Source organism: Rattus norvegicus, chromosome 2, assembly GCF_036323735.1.
Source record: "Rattus norvegicus strain BN/NHsdMcwi chromosome 2, GRCr8, whole genome shotgun sequence".
Lineage (NCBI taxonomy): Eukaryota > Metazoa > Chordata > Mammalia > Rodentia > Muridae > Rattus > Rattus norvegicus.
This window is the reverse complement of record NC_086020.1, coordinates 190892279-190903558: the sequence shown is the minus strand read 5'-3', so window position 1 is coordinate 190903558 and position 11280 is coordinate 190892279. Positions and strand designations below refer to the sequence as shown.

The 11280-nt window shown below is 43.8% G+C and overlaps 1 pseudogene; it reads right to left on the bottom strand.

The window, feature by feature from the left end:
* Window positions 1-712: 712 nt before the first annotated feature.
* Cfl1-ps9 (cofilin 1, pseudogene 9) lies at window positions 713-2243 on the bottom strand (annotated as a pseudogene).
* Between the last annotated feature and the right edge of the window lie 9037 nt (window positions 2244-11280).

The following is an 11280-nucleotide window of genomic DNA, read 5'->3' as shown; positions in this document are numbered from 1 at the left end:
GGGAAAAAAGAAAGAGGCAAGACTTCCAGGTTTCTGCAGACCAGGAGATCCTTGCGGAAGAGATGGGACAGACTCAGAGCTGTAGAGGAGATCTTCCAAAATGTAGGTGGAAAAGGAAAGTGGCCCACAGAAGGGCAGCCTAAAAGTGCCTCGGGTAGCAAGACCAATGGGATTCACAGGAGGTAACCTGGCAACTAAGCTGAGGGCAGATTTAGAGATATTGAGCTAGGAGTAAAGGTAAGGGCACGCTAGGCACTGACGGCTCAGAAGAGCCCAGCCACAGAGCCAATGAGGCAGGTTAAAAATGAGCTAATGTGTGTAGGTCTTTCATCTGAGGATCCTAAATAGCTCCTGAGTAGGTTTGCACCTGTGACCAGCCGGGAGCATGAAGCGGGACAGCACCCCCAACAATATTATTATTACTATTACTTTACTATTACTACTACTACTACTACTACTACTATTATTATTATTATTATTATTATTATTATTATTATTATTATTATGTGTTTTTTTTCTTTTTTTTTCGGAGCTGGGGACCGAACCCAGGGCCTTACGCTTGCTAGGCAAGCGCTCTACCACTGAGCTAAATCCCCAACCCCTATTATGTGTTTTTTTTTTTTTTTTTCCGGAGCTGGGGACCGAACCCAGGGCCTTGCGCTTCCTAGGTAAGCGCTCTACCACTGAGCTAAATCCCCAGCCCCCCTATGTGTTTTTTTTAATTGAAGGTCTCTTACTGGTCCTGCTTCCATGAGTGGCCAAGATCAAGGGAAAGGGGAGGGCAACCAGCTGGTGCAGGGAGGGTCGTTTCCACAGTTCATATACACACAGAACTAAACAGACAAGCACAGAGTCACTATTGTAGTTAGAAGTTGGCAGCACGGAATGGGACGGATGAGGAGTAGGGGTGTTGTTAAAAAATACAGGCTCCCCCCCAACTGGGTGCCTAGGACGGGACTTGGTCTGCTTCAACCCAAGAGGAATCAGAAGATCAAAAGCAGTTTGGGAAGGCCAGATGGAGGGATGGAGGGAAAAGACGGTCCAGGGGGTGGGAGGGATATTTGGCAACTGGGGTGAAGGGATAACCCTCCCCCTGCTGGGATCCCCCCAGTCCCTCCGGTCTAGCAGGAAAAGAGCAGCCTGCAACACCCAAGAGCAAGTCTGGGGCTGCTAGATGCTCCAGGCAGGGGCCTGGAGGTGGCTCACTAAGGCTTGCCCTCCAGGGAAATGACGGTGTTGCCACCTAGTTTCTCTGCCAGGGTGCAAAGGTCCTTGACCTCTTAGTAGCAGTTAGCTTGTAATTCGTGCTTGATTCCTATCAGTTTCTTCTTGACGGCATCCTTGGAGCTGGCATAGATCTTTTTCTCTTAAGGGGTGCACTCTTGGGGTCCTAGAAGATGAATACCAGGTCCTCCTTCTTGCTCTCCTTGGTCTCATAGGTTGCATCATAGAGAGCATAGCGGCAGTCCTTGTCTGGCAGCATCTTGACAAAAGTGGTGTAGGGGTCGTCCACAGTGCCCCACATCTCCTACCAGAATCTCCTCGCCCTCCTCGAGGATGATGTTCTTCTTATCCTCACACAAGACTGCCTTCTTTCATTTCTTCACTTCTGGCGTTGAAGACTTGTGAACTTTCCTGTCATTGAACACCTTGATGACTCCATCAGAGACAGCCACACCAGAGGCCATGTTTTGGAAACAAAAGGGAGACAGAAAAGAGCTACAGAAGAACTGAGCCACCATGGCTGTTGCCGGGATCCGACTGAACCTACAGACAGTATTATAATTCATTCTTTTGTTGCTCAACAAGGCTTCTCAATCTGCTTTTTCTGGGGTTCCCTTTACTTAATCTCTGCTACTTGGCAGTTCCTGCAGAAGGAAGCCTGTTCTGCCTCTCAATTCTTCACATTTAAAGAAGCAACACAAATTATTCTCAAACATTCCTCCAAAATTAAAAAGGAACCCACAATTCAATTTAATTCAGCAAAACCATGTTATTTATTTATTTACCACTGCCATCACCACCCCAAAATAGAGTTTCTTGTGTAACAGCCCTTAGCCATCCTGGAATTTGCTCTGTAGACCAGACTGGCCTTGATCTTACAGGGATCTGCCTGCCTCTGCCTCTCAGAGCTGGGATTAATGGTGTTTGCCACCACTGCCCAGTTTAAAAATATTCTTGTAAATAATGTCTGGTTCACTATTATTTTCGTCTTCCAAATCACCGTACGCTTTTTCTTTTGGCTGCTATCTCAGTGACTTATACAGTTTCAATTTTCCTGGTTTTTTTTTTGACAGATCAATAAAAACAGAATAAAAAATTTAGAAGTGGACTCAAAATTTAGAGAGCCTTGGCATGTGATTGACTTGCCTTTTCTCAGGTCAGCAAGGAAAATGATCAAGTATTCAATAAAGAGTGTGGGAACAACTGTGGGCCCATGGAGAAAAAAAAGAAAATTGAATCATTCCTAACAAATATACATTATATGCTTTCCCAATGGATCAATTATCAAATAGTTCCTACATGAATCAAGAGTGGGAAGGACCTCTCTAAGAGATACCAAGTCTTTAATGCACAAAGGCAAAGGTGGTAACATTAAATTCATACAATTCCTGCTTGGCAGAACCTAATCTAGAAAAGTCAAGTGAAAAGTAGTCCCAAACTGTTTGAAGCTCCATTTCACAGTCCATGGCTAATGTCATTAACATCTTAAGAATGTCATTGAGTCAATAAGGAAAATGCCATTATCAAAGGAGAAAATTGAGTAAGGAGTGTGATCTTAGTTGGGGTTTCCATTTCTGTGAAGAGACACCAAGACCACAGCAACTCTTACAAAAGAAAACATTTAATTGGGGCTGGCTTATGTCTAGTCTGCTGTCATTGTGGACGGAAGTATGGTGGTACACAGACAGACATGGTGCTGGAGAGGGGGCTTATGTCTAGTCTGCTGTCATTGTGGACGGAAGTATGGTGGTACACAGACAGACATGGTGCTGGAGAGGGGCCGAGAATTCTCTATCTGGATCTCCAGGCAGCAGGAAGGAGAGACACTGGGCATGGATCCAGCATCCCTGACCTCAAAGCCCACCTGCAGTGACATATTTCCTCCAACAGGGCGGCACCTCCCAATGGTGTCATTTCCTATGAGGCTATGGAGGCCATTTTTATTCAAAACACCACAAGGGTAAAATGTTCATAAGAAAAGAAAATCCAAGCAGCCCCTGATGAGGAAAAATCAATCTCAATCTCGTTAAGATAAACACAAATTCAAACTGCAACATTTACTATTAAATAAGCAAATATGTAAGTATAATGCACATGTGACAAAGAAGGGGAATGGATGCTGGCATGTGTAGGTGACAATTTAACCATCAACTTTGTTACTCTGTGCACTTGTTTTGCTGAATCAGGAAATTGGCAGACACCTAAATGCAGTCAGTGGGGAAATTGCTAGCCTGTGGCGTAGTTGTACAATGGAATACTATACAGTTGTAAAAAGTGAATGGAGTATTTAGAAAATTGATATTACAAGATTGCCAAAATAGATAATGAAGTGTCGATAAGATTCACAGTATGCTGTCCTTTTCTGTGTAGAAAGGAAAAATTCAAAATGCAATGCTTTTTTAGTTTAAATGTATGGAAAACACGTAATTACTAGTTAGAGAAGGCAAGAACAATAAAGGAGAAAACATAAGATATGTAAAGTGTATAACTATTCAATCAATTTTGAATCACAGAAATACATTATTTATCTTAAACATTAAGTTCCCTACCTGCCTTATGTCGTCACTGAATAATGTTCTCTCCACAAATGCTACACAGGAAACAGACTTTTATCCCAGTCCTGCTCTAGAATGCTTCCAGAGCCTCAGATTCCTCAGAACAGAGCTCTGAGGAGCATAGGTGGCACATGGGATGATAAACAGTCACTACATGTGTTAGGTCCATAACATATTTAGGCTGATCTTCATAGCTCCCTTCATAGCCTCATGATGGCAACTTCATTTTGCAGAAGAAGAAATGGGACCTTGAATTGCTCAGCCCATGTCACAAAGACTGTGAGAAGGAGCCAGCATCTTAACTCAGACTGATCCCAGAGGCTTGATTACTAAGCACAGTGTCCCTCAAACACGCTGAAAAGACATTGTCCATAAGATTAATGTCACCAGCAGAAGGAGCAGGGGACTTAGCTTGTGCCCCATGCCTACAGCCCGAGTTCTGTGCGTTGCCCTCTGTTTAGGTAAAGCCAAGACATTAATTTACAGAAAATAAAGGTCAATATGAAGCAAAGTTGAACTTTATTAAAGACAAATATAGTTAAGTATAGGCATTGTGTGTGTGTGTGTGTGTGCACATGCATGTGTGCTCAAATGCACATGTATATGCATGTGTGTTAGACAAGAAGGGGAAAAGCTTAAGGAAAGAAAATACAGACTCCTTATATGGGAAACTTCAGTGGAGGGGAGCCATACTTGTGAGTTAAGGAAGGGGAAGGTGGGGAATTCCAAAAATGGGTTGAGATTTTCCCAGAATAGGGTTTATTCCCTTTTCTCTCCTTATATTGAGTTTACCAATATATGTCAGATGCAGAATGGCGATACCATTATAATGAAGTAAACTATACTTAGTAACCACCTTTGTCAACCATCTTGGTCCCAGACTACTTTGAGTGGCCTGGGCATTTAGTAGTTGAATGGTCACATAATATCCTGTGTTAATACAACTGTGAGGTTACATTAGCCTCCAGCCATTGTTAACCTAACCTCCTTTTCTCTCTAAGTCTATATCTCCATATTCTGTACACATTACTTACTGTTTTTATTATCATTGCTGATAGTTAAGTACTTGTGCTATGTCACAGAGTTCAACATAGTATATATGCACATAGACTTATTTAATCTTAATTAGCTCTAAATATATTACCGTCCATAGAATTTTTTTTATTCAGGGCAACACTAAAATCTGCCCTACTTATGACTACATTATGTGCTATTTTTATGGTCTGAATCTAAATGTCCCCCCCATAGACTCACAGTTTAAACATTTGATCCTTGGCTTGTGACCATATTGAGAGGTGGGGAGGATAGAACCTTTAGGAGCCTACTTATTGGGTGCATATCTTTAGAGATGGGCTTATGAAGGTGATTAATAGCTGTTGATTCCTGCCTCTCACTACCTGCTTCCTGGTCTGCCATGATAGGAGCAGCTTCTAGTTCACATTCCTACCACCATGAGCCAACTTTTCCCACAGTGCCCACTCTTCAGCCTAAGCTGACTGAAACCAGCAGGTGAAAGAAGTCTTTTATTTCATGAGTTCTTTCTGTCAGATGCTGAAGTTACAGCAGTTAAAAGTAACTAATATGGAGAATTGCTACCAGGAGTGGGGCGCTTTGTGTTAGTATAACCTTAGTGGCCTACTTCTACTGCTTCCTTCAGGCTTCAGCATCTCCCAGAATAAGCACTTTTAGTTGGACAATAATATTCAAATCATGAGTCAGAGGAGATGTTTCAGATACAAACTGTTAATAGCTGTTTTTCTAAAGTTTCATGAAAAATATTTAAGGACGTGTTAATACTTATGACTGGATACAAACTGAGCGTGGTGCTGTCTTCATTCTGTGAGAGGTTAGAGAACTTTAGTGCTGGTGAAATTCCACTCCAGATTTTAACAATGTATGTTTCTAGTTCCACCACAGTGGTGGGTCTCAGCTGCTTGATGGTCTATGCTTTCTCTGTTAACACCATCAAACAGTTGGTACTGTTGTTGTTTAAACATGCTTCTTTCCTGGGCCTCCAACTATGCTGTCTGTTCCATCAAACAGGTTAGTGTGTGCTTTTCCTGTGGGGATTTTCTTCTTAGCTCTCATGAAGAGACGTTCATGTATAGATACCCTCTGAACTCAATTGTGCATGGAGAAGCCATTCCCAGGAAGCCACATTCAGTTATACTACAGCAGTGATTCATTTCCCCCGAACCACAAAAATGTCATTTAAGCACATGTACACATTTCACCTGCCCATAAAACTAACCCTGAGTTATACTCTAAGATTAGAGAGAGTAAAAGAGAGAGGGTTGCTATATTCTCTTCACTTCAGATTTACAAAATTCTCCTTATTCTAAAGTCATAGAGCTGACACGGGTATGTTTAGGTCTCAGACTCTGCATTATTTTGATCATTGAAGAGAACTTATGTTTCATAGGACTTCTTTCAGACCATCTAGGGAATTTGACTCAATAGGTAGAAGGTGTGCACAACATACATGGGGCCCTGAGCTCAAGTCCGAGAGAGAGAGAGAGAGAGAGAGAGAGTAGAAAGAGGAGGAGAAAGAGGAGGAGGAGGAGGAGGAGGAGGAGGAGGAGGAGGAGGAGGAGGAGGAGGAGGAGGAGGAGAAGAAGAAGAAGAAGAAGAAGAAGAAGAAGAAGAAGAAGAAGAAGAAGAAGAAGAAGAAGAAGAAGAAAGAAGGGGAAGGTGGGAGGGTTAAACTGGCAAAAAAAAATTGTGTCTCATATAAAGCTCCCACTATGTGACAAGCACTCTGCCCTGTGTGGAGGACACAGAATGATATCTAGTTCTTGCATTTAGGACTCTTTCCATTGACCAAGGAGTTCCTTCAGTGGTTAGGGCAGAGCTGACTGTAAACTGCAGGCATCTTTCTCATGTTTCCTAGTCCCAGAAATCATTTCGCAAGCTGCCAAAGCAGGCAGTTTGAAAAGGCACAGGTAGATGGTGGTGGCTGAGTTTACCACACCCCTGTTATTGTTCCGGGTAAAAGGCAGGAGAGCAAAGAGGCCGAGAAACAGCAGATGACTCTTTTTAATTTGCTGGCAATTAATTCTTTCACTTGCTTTAAATTAAAACGTTCAGCTTTTCCAAGTCACTCATCAACAACTGTTAACATCAGAGTCTCTTCAGCATTTGGAAGGCACTGAGTGTAAACAGCCCATTACCTTGCAATGAAAGATAACTTGTAAAACCTTGATTAAACAGAATGCTCTGGAATGAGTTTTACTGCTTCATTGATTCGTCCACTTATTAGAGCCTTAGTCAGAAAACTCTGTTTTCCTTCCTTAACACACATGCCCATTTATTTGTGCATTCTATCAATTAATCAACATGACACTGCAGAGTGGCTATGTATATTTGCTGGAGCCAACCAAACTGCCTGGGCCAACACTTATTAGTCACTTCTGTGGCCAGATGCTTGCCCACTCTATGCTTCTGTTTCCTCAGGTATAAATTGGAAGTGACAGAGTCACCTACAGATTCCACAGCATAAGTGTAGTGCATAGTAGGTCCATACAATTGCTACTGTTACTATTACTCACTCCCTCTAGCCTACACACAAGAGAGCAGGAGGCACATTGAGGACAGAGACCTTGAGGCTTCAGGATATACACCAGAATCACCTGGAATATTTGCTCCCCTATAACTCGCTGGGCCACGTAGCCAGAGTTTCCAATTCAGAAGGTGGGGTTTGGCTTAAAATGTGCACTTGCGCTCCCAAGTGAAGCTGTGGGTGTAGGGCTCATGAAAAGCCATGACTGGACTCTTGCAGCTTCAAGTACAGCCCTCTGATCAACAACGTCATTGTTGTCAGGGACGTGAAAGAAAGGCAGCCTCTCCTGGCCCGACCTCAGACTACAGAGCCAGAATATGCATTGTGTGAATTCTACGAATGTTTATGTGTGTGTGTGTGTGTGTGTGTGTGTGTGTGTGTGTGTGTGTGTGTGTATGGATGCGTGTGCACATGTATGTGCCTGCATGGGGAAGACAGAGGTCAATCTCAGCTGTCATTCTTCAGGAGCCCTCCATTTGTTGTCTCACTGGGACCTGAGCCTCAGTGATTTTGTTAGACTGCAGGCCATCAAGCCCATGGATCCTCCTCTCTCTATTTCTCCAGCCCTGGGACTACAAGCATCACCACACATCCAGCATTTATCTGGGCCCTGGGATACTTGGGTAGTCTTTTGTCAACTTGGTACAGACAAGTGTTGTCTGGGAAGAGGAACTTTAACTGAGGAAAATGCCCCATCAGATTGCCTAGAGGCATGTCTGTAGGGCATTTATTCATTAATTATAGAATTGGAACAGGCAATGCCACCGGGCATGTGATCTAGGATTGTATAAAAGACCAGGCTAAAACCAGGGGGTGGCCCACACCTTTAATCACAGGCAGCACCGAGGAGGCAGGGGCAGGTGGGTCTCTGAGGGTTTGAGGCCAACCTGGTCTACAGAGTGAGTTCCAGGTCAGCTAAGGCTACACAGAGAAACCCTGTCTTCAAAAACCAAAAAGAGACAAAGGGGGAGGAAGGAATGAATGAATGAAGGAAGGAAGGAAGGAAGGAAGGAAGGAAGCAGGCAGGTTAAGCAAGCTATGGGAAGCCTTCAGGAAGCAGCTTCCTTCATGGCTTTGGCTTCAGGTCCTGTCTGTCTTCAGGTTCCTGACTTCCAGTTCCTCCCTCCATGATGGACTGTATAACCTATAAGCCAAATAAACCCTTTTTACTCCTTAAGCTGCTTTTGGTTGTGGTGTTTTATCATAGCAATAGAAATGCACACCAAGATGTGTGGCTCGAACAGGTCTTCATGTTTGCACAGCAAGTTCTCTACCGACTAAGCCACCTCTTAGCCCTAGAGTCTGCATCCTAGGAGGTGATGTGTGTGCTCATTAAAGTCTGAACGATCTTGCCCCAGCACAAGCCAGAATGTCAGGCGGCCCTCAAATAAGGTCATGCTCTATGAAATCAAGCCAGGAGACACAGTCGGGCTTAGTTAGCTCCCATTAAAACGTCCGATTCTGTCCTTTAATTCTCATCCACACCCCCAAGTGCCTGTGCTTGGGAGGTACCAGGAAGTCATGAGTGAGTCCAAGCTCTCAGATAAGCAACTGAGCTAAAAATCAATTTCCCATCCAATTTTGCTAAAGCAAGCAAGCAAACAAAAAACAAAGAAACAAACAACAACAACAAAACAGTATTCTAAGAAACCGAAATATGGAACCAGAATGAAGACAGATTCAGGGAAATCAGGATGCTCACAGGAGTGTAAAAGAACATGCTGGAAAGATGTGTCATGAGGACGTTTTCCTGGACCTGGGCCGATTTGTTGTTTTAGGCCAGTTCTATGGATAACTACTTCCTTTCCTGATTGCTCTAATTAGATAAAGGGACCCATTTTTCTGTGGTAAGATTTCTGCTTTAAAAGATGGGTGGAAAGTGAATACAGCAATGCTGTCCCTGTAGGGTTTCTGAATGCACTGAATGACTGTGCAATTTTCCCAAATACAGTTCCCAGGGATGTGTGCACTGTGGGGTTGGCTCTGGTAATGAATGTTTTCAGTAGTTCCTATTATGGATTCCAAACAAAGGGCCAGGCTCTGCCCTGACCCCTCAACTGATGAAAAAGGAAGTCTGGCATTCAAAATGGCAGCAGGAACCGGAGCTGATTGCTCCAGACTGGGTTGAGTCCTTAGCACCCAGCTGCTAAGAACCTGGGCCTGCCTGGGTTGTTTGCTTACCTGAGCATTTTATTCCTTTATCTACATCTAGAAGATTCACTCCTGTGAAAACTGACTTGCAAACAATAGTGTCAAAGACTCTCAGAGCCAACAGCATCCTTAGCTCATCTCTCCCTCTTAAAGATACAGAAAAGGGGAGCGATTCAGTGTGGCTGATACAGGTAGCTTGTGGCAGAGACTGAAGCAAACCTCAACTCTGTGGCCACTCCCCAGCATCGTGCATGCTCTCCCTTTGACCTGCCCTCCCAGTCTCCTTGTAGATGAACTGATTTGGGGGATAACCAAGAACTCCTTGTACCAGTCAACAGCTCTTCCTTATGTTTTTCTGCTCCTAAGTCTTAGCCCAGAATCCTATTTTCTTGGTCTGTTCAAAGTAGAGAACACAGCACACAAATATCATGGCTAAAGAGTCAAGACAGCCAGGCGGGCATTCGGGAGCAAGAGGGAGTCAGGTGGGTGTGTGACCAGAAGCAGGCTGCTACCCTGGGTTCTATTGGAAACGGGAGTGCATAATCTTCTCATAGGGAATTGATGCCTCCACGAGAGAGACAAATTTGAGGACTGAAGATTTCTGGGCATATTTGTATCTAAAGAGATGGTGGATTTTTGTATCTGCATTGATACGTGAAATCCTTTACACTTTAAATATTAGTTCATATTTTTAAATTTTTTTCAAACAGTGGTAGGCTAATCAAAACCCAGGAGCTGCCAATTAGCATCTGCAGCACAGGGACGGGAGAAGGTGACCACTCAAAGCAAGCCAGCAAGCTTGAGCCTGGCTCAGCCCCTCTGCAGGGACTTTGCAGGGTATCTGTGCTGGGCGGTGTTTATTGTTAGTTTGATTCAACCCAGAATCACCTGTAAGAGTCTTAGTGAGGAGCTATCTAGATCAGGTTGGCCTATAGTCTCTGGGGGACTGTCTTCGGCTTGCAGCTTCACAGTTTCTGGTCATGGCTGCCTGGCTCTACTTTTAGCTTGTGGCACAGTGGGAGCTCATGTTGAAGAGTGTGGGTGAGATACAGCTCATGAGGACCAGGAAGCAAACAGAGAAAGGAAGGCACAGCATGTGATCCTGCTAGGCCCCACATCCTAGTGCCTCAAGATCTTCCTATAAAGTTATCAATCCATAATGGATTAATTCATTCATGAGGCCAGAGCCCTCACAATACAATGGTCACCAAATCACTCACCTTGGAACACTGCTGCCTTGGGAACCAAGCTGTCAATACATGAGCTCTGGGGTCACAGTGGGGTGGTGACACTTAAGTTCAAACCATAACAACAGACATTGTTGAAATTTATGAACAGTAACTTGTCTCTTGGACAACACACAAGGTTTATTTTCAAGATGCAATCCTCTGGTCAAGTAGGGTGACACATATCTGTAATCCTAGCACTGGGGAGGCTGGGGCAGTGGAATCTTGAATTTGAGGTCAGCATGAGCCACAGAGCAAGGTCAAGTCTAGCCTAGGTTATACAGCAAAACCCTCAAAATGAAAGAAACAGAGCTGGCATGGTGGCTCAGCAAATAAGGATTTCTGCCACCAAGCCTCATGACCTGAATGCTATCCCCTGAACCCACATGGTTGAAGGAGAGAACTGACTCCTACAAGCTGTCCCCTGACCTCTTCTTGTGCTCTGTGACACACAACACACACACACACACACACACACACACACACACACACACACAGAGTAGATAAATAAAATGTAAAATGTAAAAGAGAAGGATTGTTCTGCAGGTGTTAATGTTATAATCAT